At 46.6% G+C, this 25,536-nt stretch overlaps 1 protein-coding gene across 2 annotated transcripts in view; it reads right to left on the bottom strand.

Moving 5' to 3' along the window:
* Nucleotides 1-25,536, bottom strand: part of GRIPAP1 (GRIP1 associated protein 1) — a 1,613,923-nt gene that overhangs the window by 408,733 nt on the left and 1,179,654 nt on the right. The window lies entirely within an intron of this gene.

Consider the following 25,536-nt stretch of genomic DNA (forward strand, 5'->3'; position numbering starts at 1 on the left):
GTTAATCCAGTCTTGTTTAGTGCTAATGGCTATGTTAGCAGCCTTCTACCATTTGTATCATTAGGCTTTTCTGCTGAGCTAAGAAAGTTTGGACGATCTGCGAGATAGAGTTGGCAAAGCTCAATCTAGGGGAAAACCAATTTACAGACAACAGCCTTTGACAGTTTCCTGCTTTCAGACGGGGTTAGAGAGTGCCCGGCGGGTTGATTTTGTTACCTCAGTTACAGCTAGACCATATGGGAAATCTGGGACCCAAATAGGGTGGCAGCAGGATGGACATAGGCACTCTCCAAATTAAAAGCCACAGAAACAGCAGGGTTTAACTTTAAAATTGGCAATTTTAGAGTTTAGACACCTCCTGATAAAATCTGATAATCCTCTGCCTGCCCAGAATATCATAATGTTACAAGAAACCTGGATGAGGGAAGCCCCGGTTTGGGAGAGTTACGCTCTTTTGTTAATCCTGCAACTAAATGGAAGCAAGGGAGACCCATGGCGGGCCTCTTGGCTGCATGTAAAAGGAGCTCTAGTTGTCCCTTGGCTCTGTGGGCCTCCGCAAATCTGTTTGTTCAGTTTACAAGGTTCAAAACAGCTGTGGATAAATTTGCTCTATTGAATATCTACTGGAACCATAAGGCCATTCTGGCTGTTGTATTTTTCAAAGGGGTAATTGAAATTGTGGATTTGGTTAGAGCCGATTGGCTTACTTTAATGGATGACAGAGGTTTTGTCATGCTTAATGGTGCGCTTCACAGTGACATCCAGCCGTGGTCTACCTGGGGGAGAGGAAGGCAGTCCTCGATTATTGATTATATATTTATTATTCACACTTCCTTGGACTCAATGAAGCATTTTGAAATTCACCCACAGAAGAATATTCACCATCATTTGTTGGCTTTGCTGTGGCATTTGCCCTGCTCACCTACTAGACTGAGCCGCTATGGGATAGATCTGAAGCTCCCGGGTTGGAGGAATAGGTTTAAATGGACCTCTGATAAGCTTATACAATTGGGAAATATCATAGCTGATGAGAACTGCCTGCTTAGCCTTGACGTGACTAAGTCGGGTGGTCGCTATGTGGCAGCTTTAAGCATATTTGAACAACACAACATGGTGGAGTAACTAATAGACCACTCTTTAAACATAAGCATGCATTTGACATGGTAGTGAAGAAGCAACAAATTTAATTCCAGAGGGAAATCTGAGATACCTTTCTATAGATCCGATGGCTGGTGCTATTCGTGCTAAGAAACTAAAGTTGGGCTATGAGAATTGGCTAAATGGTCATCATGCAAAAATTTATCAGCATGATTTGGAGCTGATGTTACGAACATTAGCATCTAATCATTTGACCCAAATTTGGGATCTCCTCAATAAAGCAATGTCGGATACTCAACTATCGCTTCAGATCAATCCTATTCCGAAAGTTCTATGGGTTCAATATTTCAAGAGTTTGTACGAGTCACCGAGCTCATATCCTGATAATGACTAAATTTCAGACTTAAACCCTAATTCAGCTTTGACTTTTGACAAAGAGGATATTATTTATCAGATTCACAAGTTGACAACCTCCAGGGGGCCAGGGCCAGATGGCCTAACTAATTATATGTTCAAGGAAAATTCAGACGAATGGGCGATAATACTTTCTCACATATTTGATCAGGTGATAAAGGCTAATCTAATTCCCATCTCATGGAAGAGGTCCCTTACTGTCCTGATTTTTAAGAAAGGTGATTGGGATTTGGCCGGGCAATTATCACCCAATAACCCTGTTGGACACTCCGAGGAAGATTTGTGTGCGGCTGCTCCTTCAAGACTTTATTCAGTGGATCAATCTACAAAACTTAGTGGATACATATCATTTGGGTTTTGTCCATGATCTTGGTACATCTGCAAATCTACTGGCGATGTTCCTTATTAAAAAGCAAGCAAGCTGTTCAGGACAGCCTAAGTACATGGCATTTATAGACTTCAAAGTGGCGTTTGATTATGAGCTGCTTTGGACACAAATGAAGGAAGCCTTGCGTCCCTCCCATGTTCTGTCATTCATCGTCCAGTTGTATACCGGTACTTCTTTGCAAGTCTGCTTAAATACTGAAGGTTTGTTCTCCGGTCACATATCCACTGCACAGGGTCTGAAGCAGGGATGTACTTTGTCCCCTACTCTTTTTAATTATTTTATTGAAGATATTGGTTTGCAGTCATCTACTGGTTCCTCATTTCCACCAAAGTAGGGACGTGTGACTCTCCCTTGGCTCTTGTATGCAGGCGATCTGGTGATACTGGACAAGACTCCAAGAGGCCTCCAAAACTCGTTACTGGCTCTTGAAAAATATGTTGCCAAGAACCATCTAACTATTAAAGTTGAGAAGTCTAAGATTCTAATTTTTAGAGGCAAAGGGGTAGTTAAGACAGTCTCTTTTAGGTGGCTCTTAAATGGTTGTCCCTTGGAGCGGGTAAACTAGTATCGATACCTGGGTATAAACATGAACAACAGAAAGGATGATGAGCCACATGTACGGTTTTGCAACACAAGGCGACTTTGGCTGCTTCTCAGGCCTTAATAATTCATAGAAAATATGGGAAATTTTCCAATAGTCCAGTCCTGACCTTTTATAAGAAAAACGTTGTTGCCATGCTGATGTACGGAGCTAAATGTAAACTATCGGACCTGGGACTGTCCTGGAACAGGTTGGAGGGCATTTTTTGGAAGAAGGTACTGAGTCTGCCAATTAGTTTTCCCATACAAGTCATACGATTTGAATTGGGTCTCCTATCCTTGAATATTATTTGTGTATGGCGTATCATGGCCTTTTACAGAAAATGTATGCTTTCTGAAGGCTCACACAATTTGGTACTGGCTGCAATCGCCTCGCTACTCGGCTCTGATTGATATTGATATTTTATTTCTATCGCGCTCATACACAATGTGTTTCAGAGTGCGACAAGGCAAGGGAGGGGAACAGGGGAGAACAAAAAACGATTTTACTAGGCTCAGTGACATTGAGAATGTGCAAGTGGATGGCAGAGGGGGAGGGGAAAAGTGCATGGAAGAGGGAAGAAGTGGAAAGTGCGGAGCAAAGGAGAAACAGATTAATAATAATTAATAAATACATAATAAAGGCAACAAAAAGTGGTAGTGCAGCCAGCAAATGGCAAGTGCTGGGTTTAAGACAGCAGACAGGGTAGGTCTGACAAGTTCAGGAAGAAAAAGGGGGTGTGGGGAGCGTATGGGTACAGATACAGACACCAGTGCAAGGGGTGTCCCCGGAGGCTGTGCGGAAGGATGCCAGGGTGAGCAGGTACCTGTGCCCGGAGGACAGAGGGTGGCTAGGTGTACAGTGCCAAGAGAGAACAGATCAGCAGGGGACAGGGGGAGCAAAGGCAGAAGCAAAGAGGAAGGTGTTGAGGTGCTTCTGGAACCAGAGATGGTTCTCCTCAAGTTTTATAGTGGCATGGAGGCTGTTCCAGAGGGAGGCCCCAGCAGAAGACAGATCTAGCCCCAGCTCGTTTATTTGAAAAACGACTGATCCTGAAGGATTAAGAGGTAGAGGAGCGAAGAGCTCGAGAGGGGAGGTATTTGCGGAGGGATAGCTGAAAGTATTTTGGACCCAGGCCCCAGAAAGCCTTGTGGACAATGCAGAGGGTTTTCAATTTAATTCTTGCATCCACTGGGAGCCAATGGAGAGATTTCAGAGCTGTAGAGATACGATCCCAGGGCTTGAGGCCAAGGACAAGTCTCGCAGTCCTGTTCTGAATTAGTTGCAGAAGGCCGAGAGTAGAGGCAGGTAGATTTAGAAAGAGGCTCTTACAATAGTCCAACCTAGAGAGAACCAGAGCTTGGGAGACAGTGAGCTTCGGGGGGAAGGAGAGGAAAGGCAGAGTACCTATGAGGAGGTGCAGTAGGAAGTTGACGTTTTAGAGACAGAGATGTGGGCGGAGAAGGAAAGTGTGGAGTCAAAGATGACCCCGAGGTTCTTCGCCTCGCAGGTGGGGGTATTAGGAGGGCCAAGGGAGGCCAGCCAGAGAGTGAGGAGAAAGGATGGTGAAGGTGTGCCGATGAGGAGGATCTCCGTCTTGCTGGCATTCAGACAAAGATCATTGGCAACACACCAATCTTGAATGGCAGTTAGGCAATCAGAGAAGTGAGAGGGAGAGGAGGTGGCCGAGGGCATACTGAAAATGAGTTGAGTGTCCTCAGCGTACCACTGGAAATTTGAGCAGAAAATCGCAATGCACTGGGCAAGAGTTGCCAGATATTGGTTGAAAAGCCAAGGCGAGAGGTTAGACCCCTGGGGAACACCACAGGTAGAGAGGAAGATAGATGATAGGAAGGACCCAAGTTGGACCCGGGAGGGTCAATCAGAGAGCAAAGAGGTCAGCCAGGCCAGAGCCTGATCAGTGATACCCAGGTTATCACAGAGACGGTTGAGCAGGATAGTATGGTTGACCATGTCGAAGGCAGAAGAGAGATCGAGTAGGATGAGGACAGAGAGAATATTAGAATCAAGGTTGGAGAGGATGCACAAGGGAGTGCTTCAAAGGGGAGGGCAAGGATCCTGAGGCAAAGGAGTGGTTGCAACAATTGGCAAGGGACGGAGCGAGGGCGTCAATATGGTCCTTGATGGTTTTAGAGGAACAGGGATTAACCTGTTTTGACCAGGCTTTCATAGATCAGACTTGTCTAGCAACCTCATCAGGGGAGAAAAGAGGAAAGGACTAGAAGGAAGGTGGGGGGTGGCTGAAGGAGGGTCAGCAACGGATAGGGGAGAGGAGGGCCAAGGGAAGAGAGGGTGGACAGGATGCCCTGGTTTTTTAGATATAGTGAGAAGCAAGGGCATTGCAAAGAGCCTATGGGGCAATAGGAGGGGTAGAGACTGCAGCAGGGTTAGCCAGTTCCTTGTAGATTTTAAAGCATTCGGCTGAGTTGTTAGATGCCGCAGAGACACGGGCTTGAATGTGGACTGTCTTCTTGGTGAGGACAGAGAGTCGGTATTGCCTTTGGAGCAGGCGACAGGCCAGTTTGTCAGAGGATGAGCAAGAAGCCCTCCATTTCCTCTCAGCCGCCCTACACTTACGTTTAAGTGTATCTAGGTCGGAGTCATACCAGGAATTGCACTTGGCTTTGGACTTCAAACGGATCCTCATGGCAGGAGCATCAAGAGTATCAGAAATTGGAGAGTAAAGCAGAGACAGGGCTGTGTCAGGATGTGAGACAGCCAGAGGTTTAGGTGGCGGCAAACGCCTCAACTGACAAACGCTTCATGGGCCGGATGCCCGAGAAGGTAGGTGGCAGTGTTGGGGTAGGCTTGGCTTGTTGAGAGGAGAGGAGGGAATGATCGCTCCAGGAGAGAGGAGTGGTGAGAGGGATGTAGAGGGGGGGGGGGGTCAGAGGAGATCAAGACATTGAGTGCGTGCCCTGCAGAATGAGTCGGGCCAGAGGGGAGGATGGACAGGGAGAGGGAGTCGCAAAGGTCACGGAAGAGTACAGAGGAGGAACAAGGAGAGTCTAAATGGATATTGAGGTCACCAAGGAGGAGTTGAGTGGTAGAGGCCAGGAGGGAGGAGGAGAGGTCTGCCCACTCAGAGAGAAATTAGGTGATTTGACCAGGAGGCCGGTAGATGGGGGCACAGTAAGAGAATGGGTAGGAGAGAGAGCCTACAGAGAAGACATTCAAAAGAGGAGTAGGTCTAAGTGGGAATGATAGAGGCAGGAATCCACTCAGGAAAGATCAGGGCTACCACCCCACCCGGACCGGGAGGATCTGGATGCAGAGAGGATCTTGTAGCCATCAGGGAGGAGAGTGTCAAAGCTCGTGACAGAGCTGGCCATGAACCATGTCTCAGTAAGACCAAGGACATCAAGGTCCAGTTTTTCAAGGAGGTGGCAGATGTCAGAGGAGTGTTTGACAGCAGAGCGAGAGTTGAGAGTGGCAATATGAAGAAGGTTGCCAGCCTTAAAGGCTTTCCAGGGAGGGGTACAGATCAGAGGTACACCCTGCAAAGGAGAAAGAGCCCTAGGAGGGGCAGGAGAGGGGAGAGAGAGAGAGAGAGAGATTATGGGAAATGTGTTTTTTAGGGGATCGTGTTTCCATCTCCTTGGCAAGGGTGGAGTTTTTGTTGTCACTGAACATTTTAAGTGAATGCATTTTTGATCTCTATTTAATCTCAACTGGTTCTATATTGTAATACTAAATGTAAATCTATTTCATCAATTTTTTAGACTGTGAATTGTAATTATTTTTGATTAAGTATTGAATAATGTATTCATTGAATGGTTGATCAATTCAGCTATAACAATTAAAACATTTTTTTTTTAAATGCAGGAGTACATGAGTCCAAAAAGGTGGAGAAAGGCTGAGGCTGAGAGCTTACTGGAACAGTGGGGCCATTTGCCGGTTTCTGTTTCCTCTGGGTGGTGGGGGCAACCCCACCAGCGAGTCCAGGACTGCTCTGATGAACTGGAGATTCTGTTTTGGTGTTGTGTTGGACTTCTGGAAATTCCAAGAGACGCCCAAGCTGCAAAGCAGCAAACAAGTATCCTCGAATTGCCTCTACACTTGGTACAGTGAGAGGCCCCGGATGAGCCAGTTGTCCAAATACGGGAAGACAGGCTCTGTCTCTCCTCAAGTGGGCTGCCATCAGCTTGGTGAACGGCCGTGGTGCGGAGGTCAATCCAAAGGGAAGAAGTTTGAACTAGAAATACGTGTTCCCGATGTCGAATCTCAGGAACCTTCTCTGTGCCTCTGGTGGTTTAGCACATGGAAGTAGGCATCCTGTAGCTGCAACACCACCAACAAGCCCTGGCTTTGCAGAGCCTGGGGAATTTCTCGCAAAGTCATCATCTTAAACTTGTTCAAGCCGCTGCAGCCAAGGATGGGACGAAGTCCCCCTCTTTCCTGGGTAACAAGAAATAATAAGAGTGCCATCCTGTTCCTCCTCTCAGGACCTCTACCACTGCTTCCTTTGACAACTAGGCCAACTCCTTCGTGAGCTCTGACGCCGGGCAGAGGTAGGGACTGTAAACGGTCTGAAGTGGGAGGCAGCAATTTAAGAACTCAAGCATCAGAGGTGATCTCCCGTTACCTGCTGTAGTACTCAGAGGCTCTTCTCCCAGCCAGTGTAGCATAGGGGAGAAACCTCAGAGAAGATTTGAGGCCAGAAGCGCTGAAGTCGAAGCCGTCAGACTTCTTGACGCTCCCTAGATCCTACTGGGCCTTAGAACCTCTTCTGTGTTTGCTTAGCCTGAAGCACCTGTGCCTTCTGTGTTTGCTTAGCCTGAAGCAACTGTGCCTTCTCACCAAACGGTGTAGCGGCGGAAACCCATTCTTTTTGAATGTACGGTGAAGGAGGAAAATGGAGTAGGCTTTTAGACTGCCAACCCTAAATTCTTATTTAGAACTGGAGGGGTAGCCCTTAGAGACGGACAGGATATAGTGGGCTAAATGAGCAAAGTATGTACACATTGGGTGGTCCTGTCCTCCCTGAGTTCTGTATGCTGCGCACAATTTGAGGCAGCAAATGATTCAACCTTCCTAGAAACCCCATGCAGAGGTGCAGGGATCCCGAGCATGGGATGAGAAAACAACCATTAACAATATCTGGTTTTTTGAAGGTAGCCTTATTTTATTTCTTAAATGGCTTTTTCTTGTAACTTTTGTAAAAACAAACATTCAATTAGAATCAAAGATATAGAAAAACAGTAAAGCATGGAAAGCACAGTCAAGCACCAGAGTTTTAACGTCACATAATTTCAATCAAAAACTGGTAAGGAACTGTGTTATAGAAATAAGAAGGGTTTTAACAGTTTTCTGAGACAACTTATCACAAGTCTGAGTAACTAATATGCAGAAACTCCTTATGTTTAGCAAAAGCATAGAATAGAGGTATATGTCATATTACTTCATATTGAAACATAACCTTTTAGTTACAATGCTGTCCAGTATTATATTTTGCAATTCAATTCTTTTGCATATAGTAGCCTGGATGGGTTGTTGTCATTTCTGTGTAGAAATAGTTTAATGATAGTGGCCAGCCACGGCTGGTCCAAGACCGAAAGAGACTGGTCCGACGTCTGTTTAAAGAATAAAGATAGTTCTGTGTGTTCCTCGAAAGTGGTCTTGCAATGGGGGACCACGGGGAACACTGACGTTTCGATTGGTATTTATTCTCAATCTTCTTCTGGGGCCTTAATTATGAAGGTCTCCCTGGGGAAAAAGAAGAAAAAGGTCCACTTAGAGTGGGGTACCAAGTGTTTTCCTAGGGGATCACATAGTTTAGGGGGAAGGTTCAAAAGTGAATGCACCGGATAGAGTGCTGTTAAAAACAATTAGTGAAGGGCTGTTAGCCCTGCCAGTCTAGCCACTGACCTGTCCCCGGATGCTGTGTGGAAACTCCTGAGCTTCCATTGGTCGATGGGGGTGCATGGTGCAGTTAGTGTCTTGCAGGAGTAGTCACTGCATTAATGTGGGAGGCATCCATGTTCGTATCTGCTTGCCAGGTACCAGTGTCTGGATCAAACCCTGTAGTACAAGGGGTGACAAACGGGAGGAAGGCGGCAATCAGGGATATGTACTCGCTCATGGTAAGCAACTAATGTTAGTAGGGAGGGCAAAGGGTGGTCATAGTGCCTGTCCTGAGGGGATCTCACTTGAATAAAGAAAGGCTTGAGTACGGCATGGCTGCGTCCGCCTTCTCCGTGTAGCAATCGAAGGTCCGCGATGTGCTGCAAAACAGAGCTGTTAAAGCTCCTATATGTGCGCCTGTGCGCTGGCGTAGTGTCTGATGGTGCGCGCATGCGCAGATGCTGTGAATGTTTGTTAGTGTGTGGTCGCGTAGGGTTGGCGTCCGAGGCGACCTGGCGGGCATGTATGGTTAAAGCCCAGTGCGCATGTGCAGCGACGCTCTTGTGAGTGGTTGCTTGCTCTCGCATACGTGGATGATTGCGGAAGGGCAGCGTCCTTGGCAACCATGTGTCCTTAGCAACTGGGATCAAGTCCTGGTGTGCTGCGGCCTCGTGTGGATGCCTGTCCAGGCTGGGAGTGTCCTGGTGAGGATTAACTGTACGCAGATGAAAGGCCTGTATTTGTAAAAGTTAGGGCTGGGGCCCTAATTGGAGGGGAGTGGGCTCGTGGAGCTAAGTCTGTGTGCTAAGTTAGGAGCACATGGAATTGTGTCATACTGCAAAGTGCAGAGTGTCTAGTTGGAAAGTAATGAAAAGGGCCTCCCAGAGGTGGCAGGTGGCTTGTACCTGTGTGTGGATCTAAAAAAGGGAGGCCGGGGGGTGAGGCAGGACCTCCTCAGGTTTGAAAGTCCATAGGGGCCGCCTCGTTCAGGCCCGCGGCCAAGGTGTTGAGTTTAAATATCCACCATGATTCTTTGTAGTTCAGCGAGTTCGCAATGTTGGTGGTGCCTAATACACGGTCAATAACCCACCATTTGAATGAGTCATGGGGGTGTTGTAGTTCCATGAAGTGAGGTACCAGAGGTGCAGTGTGTATTTTACACCTGATCCTTGATTTGTGCTCGCTGATTCTTTTATGCACCGGTCTGGCCGTTTGGCCTACATATCTCAGTTTGCAGGTGCATTCAATGAGGTAGATTACGTTGGTGGTTTTACAGTTGGTAAATAGCCGGAGTTCCCATTCTTTATCTCCTATTTGGAAGGATTTCATTTTATTCGTCTGGTTGCATGCTTGGCATGTACCACATGGGTGGTGCCCTCTAATTTCTCGCATTTTCCAAAGTGTGGATCTTGTAGGTTTTCGTCGGGATCTGGCATGAGTCAATAAATCTTTTAGGTTCTTATTCCTTTTCAGTGCCAACCTAGGCAATGGTTCCTCCGGTAGACTGAGACGGACGATGGGCCAGTATTTTTTAATCAAGTGTCTGAATTGCGTGGTATTAGCTCCAAACGTCGAAATGCAGGCCAATGTATTCTCTGTCCCTTGGTCATGTATTTTGGGAGTTAACAGCGTTTCTCTTGGTGTGTAGAGGGCCCTCTTCATGGTATTTTTGAGTAATTTCTTGGGGTAACCTCTGCCGGCCAGTTTCTGTTGCAGAAGGTTCGCGTGGAACTTGAATTCTTCCGTATTGGTGCAATTCCTTCGTATTCTCAGGAATTGTCCGTAAGGCAGATTATTTCGTACGTTTTTGGGGTGATGGCTGTTGTAATGAAGGATGGTATTTCTGTCTGTTTCTTTTTTGAAAATGGCGCATTTCAGTTGGTTGTTTTCAACACTGATTTTGAGATCAAGAAAATGAATGCTCGTGGTGTCATGTTCCATCGTGAATTGTATGTCTTGTGACCTTCCATCAATCCAGGTGAAGAAATTCTGTAGTTCGCCGTTTTCTCCTTTCCAAATAAATATAATGGGCCTCATTACGACCCAGGCGGTCCGGAAATAACGGTGGCGGTAAACCCGCCGCCACTGTTGTTTCCGGACCGCCTGAGTCTGACCCCTGCAGGCGGGAGGTGATGTTCCCGCCAGGTCTGACCTGGTGGGTTTAACACCTCCCGCATGCAGGCGGACGAGGAAACACCGGCAGCATTACCAGATGCTGCCGGTGTTTCCATGATCCCCATTTCCATCGAGTCCCATAGGACTCAATGGGAATGGGGATTTACACCATTCCGCCTCCGTGATTCCCGGAAAACCGGGGTTGTAATGCCCCGGTAATTCCGGGAATCACGGAGGCGGAATGGTAATACGAGTCCGGCGTTAACCAGGCAGTTTTACCGCCTTGGTTAAAGCCGGACTCGTAATGAGGCTCAATGTCATCAATGTATCTTCGCCATGAGTGGATGCTTGCCTTGAAGGGGTTATGGTCATTAAGGACAAAACTATATAAAACCATATAAATTATTGCCATGCTCGGGGCGAATGCTGCGCCCATGGCAGTACCCCAGACTTGTAAGTAAAATGACTCATTAAAGCTGAAGAAATTGTTGGTGAGTGCCAATTCTAGTAGTTCTACAATGAAGTTTATGGGTACTCTTCTTTGAGTCATATGTAGAGTTAGATGACGTCTAATGCATTCAATCGCTTGGTTTTGTGGAATGCTTGTGTAGAGACTTTTGATGTCCATCGTGACTAATTGGTTCCTATTGTTGTCAAAGGATTGATTTTCAAAGATGGTGATAGTCATCATGGTATCTCTAAGGTAGGAGGCGGTTTGCTGGCAGAGTGGTTTAAGAAAGTAGTCTATGAATTGGCAAATGGGCTCCAGAATGGAGCCACAGCCGGACACTATCGGTCTTCCTGGTGGTATGGCGCTGTTTTTATGTATCTTGGGAAGCGCATAGAATGCGGGGGTTCTTCCCTCAGTTGTATTGAGGAAGGCCTCTTCTTTCTCCGAGATCCAGTCTCTTTCTGATGGGTGTTGTGTTTCTAGGAAGGTTGAATCATTTGCTGCCTCAAATTGTGCGCAGCATACAGAACTCAGGGAGGACAGGACCACCCAATGTGTACATAACCCTAAATTCTTAGCCACAGGTTTTGACTCTAAACTTTTCTAGAGACTCGTTGGCTTTGGGGACAAAGAGATGATCACTGTCGAAGACAATGTCTAAGTTCTGTTTGAACTTCTGGGGAAAACCCTGATGATTGGAAGTAAGCGGACCGACAGAGAACCACTGATTTCTCCATCCCATCTACTGCGTTTAAACCAGCCTCGAGGGCCGGAAAGGCGATGACCTTCATGTAATTAAGAATGTGCAGAAAGCCCTCTCTAATCTCTCCCACCGTTAAATAGGTTGATGCTTCGAAAACCACATTTCACAACACATGTGAAAACCTAACAAGAGCACGGGTGGCGATACACAGCCTTTAACATCATGCTGTCCAGATGTGAAGATTTTCTTGGCTACGGCGTTGCTTTTCTTTGAATCCCTTTCCTTCAGAAGGGTCGACATCAATGAGCGGACCACTCAGCCTCAGCATTTGGGTGTGATGAAAGGAAGGGCCGGTTGCCATGTGTAGGCTTGTATTTCTTGGTGAGTTCTCTGCCGACCTATGATATCAAGCACGGATGCTGCCACAAAGCCATAAGTTGGTCCGGGATGGCTGTGTATCATGCGAGAGCTTATACTGACTGAGGACCCTTGTCTAGGGTGATGGTCAATTTGTATTGTGCTAACGGCTTCGAAGATGCGCTGAGGCCTAGGGCCACCACCACCTTCTCAACACTTTTCACAATATTTCATTAGGGTGGCTTTATGTCACTGTCTGATACATCTCAACGTCAGGAGATGCGTCTAATCAGCTTGTGTTGTGAAGCCCTGATGCCAATTCTAAGAGCTCTGCGCCTCCTCTTCAAAAAATTCAGACACATAGTCAAACAACGCCCTGTAGAGCAGCAAAAGCAAAGGGAATCCTCGCCAGGTCGAAGATGGAGTGCACTGATTGAAAATCCTCAGCCCTTGGCTCTGGGACAGAACTCAGGGATTGCGGAGCAGTCAAGGTTGCAGCAGTCAATACCAATGCACTGGCACCCACAGCGGTAGCAACTGAACTCGACGTACCAACTTTTTTCAACTTCGAAGGGGCCGAGCCTGAGGCTGAGCAACTCTTACCATCTCCTGCATGCGCTGTAGTTGGCAATGCCACTGAAAACATCAAGACTGAAGCATTGCAAGAAGATCAAGTATTTGCTGCTTGAATAAGCCCCACTCTTTCCGAGATGCCCCCTTGGACGTGTACGACTTACCCCTCTTGGCTGACGACTCACTGTCATCTCATCTGGGCTTTTGCTTCTTTTTCTTGAGGGAAGAGGAAGAAGAGCAGTGATGAAACTCACTACAGAAGTGGGATCTCCTCTAACCTTTCATGGGGCTTGACCTCCGCCTCTAGTTCTTCTCCGGGGACGGTCCTTCAGTGTTGTTCTTCAAAGATTTAGTGTCCGAGTGGGTTGGCGACTTTGAAGGGAGACGTTGTAATGCCAATTTAGCTGTGCTTTCTGTGACGATCCTTCAGATGGTTTCCCTTCTCCCCAGGTGAGAACCCCTTTCCATGAGGCTAGGGTGGTGAGGCCTCTAACCAATAGTCTCTCTAGGGTTGGTAACATGCGGGAGGATCTCATGGAGTCGGACTCCTCCTGGGGCTAAGGACGTAATTTGGAGTCACAACTGCTATAAAACCACACCACGAAGGTTGGGGATAGTGCCCAAATCTTAACATAAGATCACTTCCATGTGTCATTGTAAAACATTGAACCCTCCTGATGACATAGGTACTGAGATGAAGTAGCATCAAAAATACTACATTTGCGCAGGACGAATGCTAGAACCACTGCAATCAATTCGACGGATGTTACGCTGGGGCCATTCCGCTATTTAAATTGAACAGCAAAGAAGGACTGTGTTCTTCATTTGCTGACTTGTCCAGCAATGGCCCGTGTGGTGCTGGCAAGCTTGAAGCTGTGATATGACCAGAAGGAGTACCAGGTGACCGAGGAGGCTGCGTTGAAACCGAGGAAGCTGACGCAGGCTTTCAGGAGCATAGACCGAGAAGGTTCTTTTGAGTCGGTTGGGAACCGGCGTGATAGATCTGCAGAGACTGAGTGGTGGTGGCACGACCTGTAGTGAGCAACTGTGTGGTCCAACAATGGTGCTGAGACGGCCTACCGTAGCCTATGGAAGAACTTCATAGGTGACTATTAGGAGAAGGCAAGAGACTGTGGGGGAGGAGGAACCTGTCACAGCCGGACATAGGGGTCCGACGGCTACGCTGAGGTGGTCCATAACAACTCGAGATGGAGAGAAACAAGACACGCAGGACTACTAAAGGGAAAAGTTGAAGTAGGAAACTGCGATCCCTGGCGAAACTGGTGAAGAGTCCCCTGGGAGAATAGTAACAGAAACACATAAGTCCGGCAGGGGTCCGGGAAGTTACGAGTCTGTAAACCATAAAGAAATAGAGAAAATCATAGACAATTTTGTGATACAATTACCAGGCCAATTCCACAAAAGGGTGATACTGGAAAGTCAAGAGGGAATCCAGGAACAACTTCATCGTCCCTGTGGGGGAGGAGCCAGAGATGTGTAAAACCCTGAGATTGTGAAAACCTCCATAAGGGAACTACAAACCCTATTAAAAAATGTGAAAGACATTAGGAAACAGCTTGGAGAAGGGAGTCCTTCTCCTAGCCCCACAAGAACTTTATGTGATTATTTTATTTTCTGTTGGGACTCGGAAAAACCAGAACCTTTATGGAACTTTTGCTTTTAACAACCTGAGAGGCATTTGGACGCTTTGCATCCAGGAGAAGGGAGTCATTCGCCTGGATTACTAACAGTAGCTGGACTTTTGATGGTATGTTACAGCAACAGAGAGAGTAGGAGCATTTATGACTCGGCCAGTACCTTTTTGTTTGGACTGACAGACTTCCTGACAAGCACCCAAGTTTCTTTAGTTTAGGTAGGGAAATCCCCTTAGAGTTAGAGATAGATGGGTTTGGTTTTTCATTTAATAAAAGTCTGTAGCAACCACTATGGCACCACTCGGTCAGTCTCTTCATTCCTTGACTCCACATTTCCCACAAGGCCTTCATGTTCATTGACTGGCGCGAGCTCCATTTCGTGGTCCACCCACAGATACTACACACAGATGATGTGCTGGTTGGTGATGGGCATCTTGGAGCTGCAGTCTCAGCAGCACGTAAAACCAGACAGCTTGGGGCCATATATAGAAGTGTTCGAAAATACTTTTTTGGAGATTGTTCTCATACAGTGTACTGAGTGTGCAAAAAAAAAGAAACTGTGTTAATGGGGCGCAGTGTGCACTATATTTTTTAACACAAACATGTCTGGGGTCAAACAACACGAGAGTTGAGGCTTACGAGAGCCAAGTAGAATGCCCTTGAGCAGCACTATGCCCCCTATCAATATTTTCCAAGAACAGCTTGCGCTGGAGGATTTCTATCCAGATGGGAACTCTATGGGAGGATGCAATCTATTGAAATAAGCAAAATTGATAGTTGACTCATGCTTATGATATAATAACACCAAACGTTCCTCCAAAGTATGGAGATGAGCGTGACAGCACCCATGCAATTCTCCAAAAAGGAAACTATGTGAGATCCGATTTCCGTATGGAAAGCAATGTTCACCAGGGCAAGGGATTTAAACCACCAGCATAGACGCTTCAGCCAGCACCCATTAACGTCAATTTGTAGTTTCATTTGGGATTGACTGGGAACATGCGTGTGAAGAGATCTCAAACATGGAAAAATGGAGTAGGATCAACTCTATCCTAGAGTGAATGTCAAAAGCATGACGTACATAGAAGAGATGACAAATTGCACACATCAGATATAAAACTCTGCAGACATTAACCAATTCTACATAAGAATGTGCATGTGTCAGCACATGTCCATGTGCTGATGTAGGCAACAATCTGGAATAAAAGCATTAGGCCTGTGACCCAACATGATCACCCATGGCAACTTGAAAAAGTAAGTAGAGAATCTAGAATCCACCCTACGGTTTGAAGAATTTGAAGCCCCAGACAAGTGTGATGCTTGTTGCATGGGAATTATCACTCTGTCTCGAGTTCACAATTCTCCAGGTTTTTATGCAATTATTCAGCCAATCAGTCTTTTAGCTTACCAGGGTAAACAAATCACGACTGCCCACTCCAGGGGAGATGCTTAATATGCCCGATATATGTCAACTGTGATGGTGTGACTGGAATTGCCAGAAATCACACTTGCTTCATGAATGTGTGCAATTATGAGTTTCTCATGTTTAATCATGAGCACACTCATCCTAAAGATGACCCCTCCACAACCCACACTGCCTGTCCACAACATTCAGTGAAATACCCACCCTGCAAGTGACCAAGTAAACTCAAATAGAGAACATAGCATACAATCAAACACTGCAAGGTGTTCGTAGTAGTCCCATCCTTTGTAGTGCCTTTACACAATTTGGCCAGCATAGAAGAAAAATTATTTCACTTCGGTAATGCTCTTTCTGGTGGATTTAGTACTTCTCCCACAGATTATTCATCTTTCGAAATATCTAGTCAATGTATTAGGCACTGGAAACTTTCTTTCTCAGGTGGTGCTGATCGGCTCTGTCCTTGGCTTGTTCATCTCACCGACTCTAGTCGGTGCAGTGATGACAACATCAGTGTAGGCATTGTTAAGATGGATTTCTAGAATGATCCCTGTCACACCACCATGACATAACGGTGGCCACTGTCCTTGAAATCATGAGGACAACCAACATCACGCCAAAAAACTGCAACCATTGACTGTGGATTAGCCACTGTAGGGAGCGCATCCTCAACTGGCACCAGAGAAATGCAGCAGGTGATAAGGCTCAAGAGACAGAGAAAGAGTGAGGTTGATAGCTTGTGAGAGTTATGGAAGAGTGTGACCATTTGACCAATGCGGTTGACTCTTTCCTTGGGGCAGGAAGGGCTTCCCCACCTGCATGTCTGGGACTGTCCCTGATAAATTTAAGCCTCTGTGTAGGCCCTCTGGAAATTCAGAGAGAAGCCCAAGTGGTGAGAAGCAGCGAATATGTCTATTTTGAGGTGCCTCGATATATGCTCTAGATAGCAGCCACGGATGAGCCAGTCTTCCACATACGGGAATACAAACTCCATCCATCCTGAGATGGGTCGCCACCCCTGCAATCAACTTGGTGAACACAGGCAGAGGTCAATCGAAAGAGAAGCACTTTGAACTAGAAATGTGTACTCCTGATAACGAATCTCAGGAAATTCCTGCGCTTTTGGTGGGTTGGCAAATGGAAGTAGACATCCTATAGGTCCCACAACACCACCCAGTCCTGGCTTTGCAGCACCTGGGGAACTTATTGCAATGTCAGCATCCTAAATATGTCCTTCCTCAGGAACCTGTTCAAGCCCCCGAGGTCCAGGAAGGGATGATGAAGATCTCTCCCTTCTTGGGTACCAAGAAGTAACAGGAGTGACAACCCATTCCTCTCTACTGAGCCAGACCCTACTCTGCTGTCCTCTTTGCCAACAAAGAGTTCAACCATTACCAGAGCTCTGACCCTCAGTCCAAGGGAGTGAATTTAGGAGGCTTGTCTAGAGTACTGCACAGGAACGAAAGATAGTAACTTTGGTCGAAGAACTGAAGCACTCAAGCGTCAGAGCATGTCCAGCCACCTGTTGCAGTGCTCAGAGATTATTTCCCCATACAGTGTAGAGTGGGGCAGACCTCAAAGAGGTGCTGAGGTGAGTGCTACCACCAGTGTCAAAGCCACCTGACTTCCTGCTGACCCCCTGCCGGGCATGAAAATCTCCTTTGTGCTCGCTTAGCCTGGGGAAACCGTGCCTTTCTCACAAAAGGGGTATGGCCAGAGAAACCCCTTCCTTTTGAACCAAAGGTTAAGGAGGAGTATGGGGTAGCCCGCTGGACCACCAGTCCTGAAGATTTAGCCATGATTTCTGTCTCTTTACATTCTTCCAGAGACTCATTAGCTTTGGGGCCCAACAGATGAACTCCCCATCAAAAGCCATGTCCAAGAGTTTTATTTGGACCTCTGAGGAAAACCTTATGATCAGAAGTAAGCAGCCTAGTAGGCTGCTTCCTTACCAAAGATATTCTTGTCTAAGATGTGGAACTTTTTTGAGTCTCCATCAGACGGTTCGACGTAGACTGCCTTGAATTGCGCATCGTCGCCTGGACAACTAAGCCGTTGGGCAAGGGTGAGTAGAAAGGAAAGGCTAGTCACCATGTGCAGGCTTGTATTTCTTGATGAGCTCCCATTTGACGGCATGGTTGCTACTGCAATGCCATAACCGGATACGCAATGGCTGCGTTAAATGGGAGAGCCATCTTCGACTGGGGTTTGGGGACCCGTGTCAAGGACATCCATCAATTCATATTGCACCAAAGGCTTTGAGGGGGTGCCGAGGCGTAAAGCCGCCACTATTGTCTCAACAATTTTTCAAAATTGCACATTAGGGTGCATGTTTAGTGCCACCTGCCGCATGAGTTGTGCAGTTGTGGACGACTTGGCCCATCTGCATGATTAAGGTGGTTCCAGCGCTTTATTTCTACTTGACCTGTCATCTGCTTTCGACACTGTTGATCATACCATCTTACTTGACCGCCTCATGGGGCCGGTCTTTCTGGTGCAGTTCCCTCGTGGTTTTCTTCTTTTCTTTCGGATCGCACTGAATCTCTTTCTCTTCCCCAGTTTCATTCTTCAAACTGGTTTGACATGGGGTGTTCCCCAAGGTTCAGCTCTTTCCCCGCTACTATTTAACATCTACATTCATCCTCTGACCAAGCCCCTCCTCTGCCACGGCTTTGGCTGTTATTCCTATGCCGACGACACCCAAATCTTGGTGCGTTTATTTATTTTTTTATTTATTTGCATTTATAAAGCGCACAGAACTGCCCTGGGGCATCGTGGCGCTGTTACAGCAGACTTAGTCATGAACACAAGCATAGGAATGTGTTTACAGATGTAACCGAGTTACATAGTACATTTCACATTGGTAATAAACATTGAGCTTAAAGGTTATGCTATGCTGTGGATACAATGCAAGCATGAGAGTGAATGTGGCAGACTTTAGCGGAATAGGAGGGTTTTGAGGTTTTTACGGAAGGTATGGTATGATTTTTCGTTCCTTAGTGAGGTAGGTAGGGAGTTCCAGTTTTTTGGTGCGAGGTGTTGGAAGCTGGTTCCTCCCGCCCTGGATCTTTGAAACGTGGGGACATCAATCATGTTGGTGCGGTGAGCTCTGGTGGGTCTGATGGAGGCTTTCGGTGTGATTCTTTCTGCGAGATAGGGTGGGGCATCCAGGGATAGGCATCTGTGTGTGATGGTCATGGCTTTGAACAGTATGCGTTCCTTCACAGGTAGCCAGTGGGCATCTCTCCTTGCTTGCGAGATGTGTTCTCTTTTTGGAATGGACAGTGCTGCCCGGAGCGCATTGTTTTGCGTGATTTGGAGTTTTTTTAGGTTGTGGGCGGAGGTGCCTAGGAACAGTGCATTGCAGTAGTCTAGTTTTGTACCTATAGTGGCTCTGGCGATGGACAGGCAGTTTTTGGCGGAGAGAAACGGCTTGACAGCATTTATCATCTTGGTGGTAAGTGCTGAGGAAGAGGCAATGGCGTTGACTTGGCGAGACATAGATAGTGAGGCATCTAGGTGAACGCCTAAGGTTTTAACAGACTTGGAGACTGAGATGGTGGAGTTGTCAATGTTGAAGGATTTGTATTGGGGGGGGAGTTTGTTGAGAATTTCATTGGTCCCTACTATGAGGATTTCGGTTTTGTCCCCGTTTAGGCAGAGGCCGTTGGCCGCCATCCAGGTTTGGATGGCTGTGTAGATTTTGGTTAATGCAGTAGCATCTTCTTCGTAGGTCCCAGTTAGAGGGAGTAGTACCTGCGTATCGTCTGCGTAGTTGGTGTACGCTATGTTACGACAGTCGAGGTCCTTGAAGAGAGGAAGGGTGAATATATTGTAGAGAGTGGGGGCGGTGCAGGAGCCTTGTGGGACGCCGCAGTGGATGGTGGTAGGGGTTGCCGAGGCAGTGTCTGAGAAGACTTTCATGAGTCTGCCATTTAGGAATGAGGCAACCCATGCAATGGCTTCCGGGGAGAAGTGTGCTTCATTTTTTAGGTGCATGCCTAGGATATCGTGGTTGACAAGGTCAAAGGCGGCAGATAGATCCAGTAGGAGAAGGAGTGCCGGTTTGCCTTTATCCATAGTGTCTGCAAGCTGTATTTTCAGATCAAGTAGGGCTGACTCTGTTCCGTGACCTGGTCGGAAGCCTGACTGTCTTTTTCCTAGGATATGGTTGGTTTCGAGATAATCCTGGATTTGTGTGTAGGCCATTTTATCCAGAATCTTGAGCAGGAAAGGCACAGTGGTGATGGGCCTGTAGTTGGTAGCTACTTCAGGGTCGAGGGTGGTTTTTTTTAGAAGCGGGCGCACCCAGGCTTCTTTTAGACTGTCAGGGACAGTGTTGGCTTTGAAAGAGGCATTGATGAATGATTTAAGGAAAGGGGCGAGTGTTTCAGTGCAGTCTTTGATCAGGCTGGCGGGGCAGGGGTCTCCTTTACAATTGGATGGTTTGATCTTGTTCATTATCTCAATAACTTCGTGTTCTGTGACTTCCCTGAATTTGAACGGGGTAGTGGGGGCTTTGGTGGATGTGGTTCCCGAGCTAGGGGTGGGCATGTGGCTCGTGGTGGTGTGAGATTTGAGGTGCAGTGATAGGTTTTTGTGGTGCTCCTTAATTTTTGTTTGTAGGAGTTCAATTTTATTTAACAAGGCAGATTGTATGGAATTGCACCAGATTTGGTCTTTAACAATGTCTTGTGATTTGGTGGCCGGTGTGGTGAGTTCGTTGAAAATGGCGAAGAGTTCTTTGGATTCGGAGCTTGCATTAGCAATTCTATCATTATAAGAGACTGATTTAGCTGTGATTATGGCTTTTTTGTATTGGGCAGTGATTTTTTTGTAGGAGGATAGGGTGGCTGGGGAAGGCGATTTCTGCCAGGAGTTTAGAGCTTTTCTTTTCTGTGAGCGGAGTTCTTTGAGTTCAGTGGAGAACCAGGTGTTTGAGTGTTTGATAGCTTTGGCTTTTTTGGTCTGCAAGGGGGCAATGGCGTCAATGGCGGTGCTTATGGTGCTCTTGTAGATATCTGCTAATTCTGACGGGTCAGATGACTTGAGGTCTGTGGAGAGGATGTGAAGGTGGGGAGTAATTTTATCTTTAGTGAGATTTTTTACACATCTTGCCAGTGCTGGGGGAATGGGGTTAGGTTTGTTTGTGTTAGATACAGCGGGAATAAAGAAGTGAATGAGGTGGTGATCTGACCAAGGAGTCGGGGTGATGGAGCTAATGTCGACGTGACAGTTGTGGTCAGCTATCCAGTCCAGGATACGGCCTTTGTTGTGTGTGGGTGAGGTTATTTTTTGGTCGAAGCCTAGTTCTTTTAGGGCTAGTGCAAGAGATTTAGCAGGCTTGTCCTTTTTGTCGTTATACCCCAGGTTAAGGTCACCTAGAAAGATGCTTTTGGAGGTGGGTTTTAGGTTTTCTGTTAGGCGGTGTACAAGGTTCTCATGGAACTCTGTTAGTGGGCCGGGCGGGCGGTAGACTAGGTTGAAAGTGATGGTGGAGTTAGGGGAGAGGGCAATTTTTATAGCTAGAGAGTCTATGTTGTCACCTAGATTGGAGGTGATTTGTCTGGCCTCGAGGTGATCTTTCAGGATGAATGCTACCCCACCACCTACTGAGGAGAGGCGGTCTTGCCGGATAATGGCGTACCCCTGTGGGATAGTAAGGTTGAGGGCTGGCCCTGCAGCGCTGTGCAGCCATGTCTCGGTGATGGCTAGGATGTCGAGGTCCAAGCTAGTTAGGAGTTCGTGAATTTCAATGGCATGGGCAGGGATGGATCTGGCGTTTATGAGGGCACACTGTAGGTTGTGTGTGCGTTGGGCCGAGGTAGGGGTGGTGTTGAGTGGTGTTGCCGGGATGGGGTGCGGCATGGTGGGTTTAGGTAAGGGTGTTTTGACTGTAGGGGGTGGCGTGTTAGTCGTGTTAAGAGTGGTGGGAGGTGCTTGGTGGGTGAGTCTAGGGTATCTAGAACGGAGACCTAGGAGTTGGTTCCTGGTGTGGATGGGTCTAGTGTAGGAAGTTATGCTGGGTGGAGGATGACGTGCTGTGGGGATGCTTTCAGTGAAGAATGATGGTAGGAAGTAGGTGGGAGGAATGTTGGAGAGGAATGCCAGTGGGGCAGCTGGTGAGCTGGTGGATTGTTGAGGCATGGCGATGGTATCGTTCAACATGGCACAACTAGAATCAGAATGCAATGTGGGCAGCAAAATTAGGGCACAGTATGCGACCATAGGGCACAACACAATAGTGTGGTCTAGATACGACCATAAGGCACAACACAGTAGTGTGGTCACTATGCGACCATAAGGCACAACACAGTAGTGTGGTCACTATGCGACCATAAGGCACAACACAATAGCGTGGTCACTATGCGACCATAAGGCACAACACAGTAGCGTGGTCACTATGCGACCATAAGGCACAACACAGTAGTGTGGTCACTATGCGACCATAAGGCACAACACAGTAGTGTGGTCACTATGCGACCATAAGGCACAACACAATAGCGTGGTCACTATGCGACCATAAGGCACAACACAGTAGCGTGGTCACTATGCGACCGTAGGGCACAACACAGTAGTGTGGTCTAGATACGACCATAAGGCACAACACAGTATCACAGTGGCCGCTGGGCGACCGTGGTAACGGTACTATTGTCATATGGCAGCATATTACAGAGTAAGGCAAGAGCATGGTTGGTTGGCTATGGATTGTGCATTATTTTGTTTTCGTTTAGATCTCTCTATTCCTGAGACAGCCACATGATTTCAGGTTTGTCTGAAAGCCATGGGGGAATGGATGTGTAACAACTGGCTCAAGTTCAATGGGGATGTTGGTGGGTCTTCCTTCTGCTGCTGCCTCATGGATGATTTCTTTCTGGCTCCTTTCCTTGGGCCCATTTCCTTCCCCGGTTCTATCTGTAAAGGATCTAGGAATAAAATGTATGCCTCTTCATCTGTCGAAACTCTGATTAGCTCTATATGCCAGAGAGGTTATTTTCAGATTAAAACTTTACATAACGTTCTCCCTTATCTCCCTTTTCATCTTAGGCCCCTTGTGGTGTCATCTCTGGTTATGTCTATTATGAACTATTGTAACTCCTTACTCCTGGCACAACCCATCTACTTACTGCAGCGTCTCCGGGTTCTTCAGAATTCCACTGCAAGAGCTGCTACCTCTACTCCTAGACATGCTCACATTTCGCCCGTTTTGTGTCAGCTTCAGTGGCTTCCCATGGCCAACCATGTTCAGTTTAAGGCCTTGGCTTGGTTCCTTCTATGGTTTAGGTGCACAGTATTTGCAGAAGAAATGTAAACCTTATGTCCCTGTTCAGGCACTTAGATCAGCCGATGCTCATCTCGTTTCCATCCCCCGTTTTAATGCCACCCGTATTGGCGGTCGCTCCTTTTCTGTTGCTGAAGCTCAGCTGTGGAATCCTATCCTGTCGAAGCTGTATCAGTCATGGGCTTGGTGAACGGGTAAAAAATGTGTTGCTTGAATTCTTCCCATGCCTCGCGACATACAGCCTTTTTTACCCTTCTTGGTTGACAATTCTGACTTGTCTGTGATTATGCTTATTTTTCTTGTAGGAAGAGGAAGAAGCAGCAGTGATTTGACCCACTATAGGATCTCTTCTTTGTTTTGTTATGACTCCTGCCCTCCCTGTGGTCCTTTTCCGGGGTCTGCCCTTCAATGTCGACCTGCCAATATTTAGCAGCCGGATGGGTTTGCAACTTCGATGCAGGCCATACTAACACCAACTTCTCTGAGCATTCCCAGAAGTCCTTTGAGCTCATGGAATAACAGGAGCGGCATTGCTCCATGACGTAGTCCACCACCAGAAACCACAAATAGATGTTGTGTGGGCGGTGATAGGTTTGAAAGGCTACCAAGACTACAGCTCCAAGATGTCCGACAAGCTAGAGCCCAGACATTGTGGCGTTCGAGAAATATTTCAAGATCGCATTCTGATACAGCATGCTGAGTGCACGAAAAAAAGGAACAGAGGGTGGGGGGTGTAGTGCGTACTATAAATATTGACACTGACATCATGTGGGAGTGGAAGAGAATGAGAGCCAGGGTGCACAAGAGCTGAGGAAGAGGTAATCAAAGCATACTACACCCCCTGTAGCGATTTTCCAAGATCACCAGGCACTGGAGGATATCTATCCAGATGAAGAATCTATGGGAAGATGCAATCCATTGAACACTATATTCCAGTGGTGGAGGAATCAGTCATTGGTTGGTGTGATAATTCCACAATGCATATCTTGTTGCTCATAACCAGGGTAATATACCGTCCATAAAGAAAAGACAGCAACCATCAGCCATTATTTGAAATATCTCCGCCATGGCTAGAAGCACCAGCACGAGATGATGAGCAGGTAGTCTCTCAAGAAATTCTGCTGCTTCATCCAGGCTTAAAAAGTGGGTATTGTCATCGCAGCAAAGCACATAGCATGCATTGCCTCTCTAAAACAGCTTCACCTTTACAGCACTGAAACCTCAGCAAGCGCTATTGACTGAATAGGTGAAGTATGGGTGCATGGCGATTCTCGACTCCGGATATATGGAGGTTACCCAGCTCGCTAGCCATGCACAAAATTAAATCACGACCCCTGCTCTTAGTCACAATTATGAGTCTGGCAGCTTGAGTTGGTTTTGGAGAAGATATAAGGAACTAGTGTGCTGTGAAGTGGAATTTAAAGTGAATAAAGAGGGATAACATATCTCCCGCAGAAGATTCTCAACTATTGTTCCCATGTTTTTAATGGGAACCAATTCAGGAATGCTGAGGGTCCAGATGCTATTCTGATGGGGCCCTGCTTCTAAAGCAGCTTTTTTACCCTAGAACCCAGTAATATTATGCATTAATTCCTCAACTGCATACCTACTGCTCTCTCAACCAAACCATGTACCTTAACCAAGGACATTTCACTATTCCTCTTTGACATGGCATGGAATCAATTTCTACCTCTCCAGAATTGATAGGGTAATTAATGATAAGGTACCTCAATTTAAGAAAATCAAATTAAGTTCCAAACAAAATAAGACCCATTTAAATGTGATTACGAACACACCATCGCAGAGGCTAAGCAAGTGCTCTTGGAAAACCAAATTGACATGGCAGAATCTGCTCCAAAAGCACTCTTCCAAATATTGCATCAATCTACAACACCGAATGCTTGCCACACTTCTATTCTTGCATCGTCTAAGTGGTGTAATTCATTGGCAGCAGCCTTTTAAACCAAAATAGCTAACATTAAGAATGTAATTGACAATAAATTAGCAAACCAAACATCAGCACAGAATCACACATCCCTGCAGGTGGAGAAACAAAATAATGCCTTTCCGGAGTTTAACTTTTCTCCAATTACAACAAAACGGGTAATTAATGTAATAATATCGATTAATCCAAACACATGTCAGGGGGACACCAGTCCATCCATACCGATTAAGCAATGTGCCTCAACTGTGGCACCTATTATCACAAACATTATTAATAGATAATTTGCTGAAGCGTATATCCCTGCAGACATTAAAATGATCTGATCACCCTGCTACTTAAGAAGCCATAATTAGACCGACATGACACGGGCAGTTACCGTCTCATCTCAAACTGTCAGTTCGTTTAAGAAATTCTGGATAAAATCACTACCAAACAACTACAAAACCATCTGGAGCAAAACCAACTGCTAGGTGAATTTCAATCTGGTTTTCAACCTGGGAGGTGCACGTAGACTGCTTTTTTAAAGATTTAAAAAATCAGCTCCTTAACATTATGGGCCAGGGTTCAACAACATTGCTCCTGTTATTAGATCTGTCGGATGCTTTTCATACACTGGACCATACTATACTCATTACTAGGCTGAAACATGCATCAAAAACCTCACTCAATGCAGTAAATGGATCTGCTCCT

This window comes from Ambystoma mexicanum, chromosome 2p (genome assembly GCF_040938575.1).
Source record: "Ambystoma mexicanum isolate Mex_15411 chromosome 2p, UKY_AmexF1_1, whole genome shotgun sequence".
Classification (NCBI taxonomy): Eukaryota; Metazoa; Chordata; class Amphibia; order Caudata; family Ambystomatidae; genus Ambystoma; species Ambystoma mexicanum.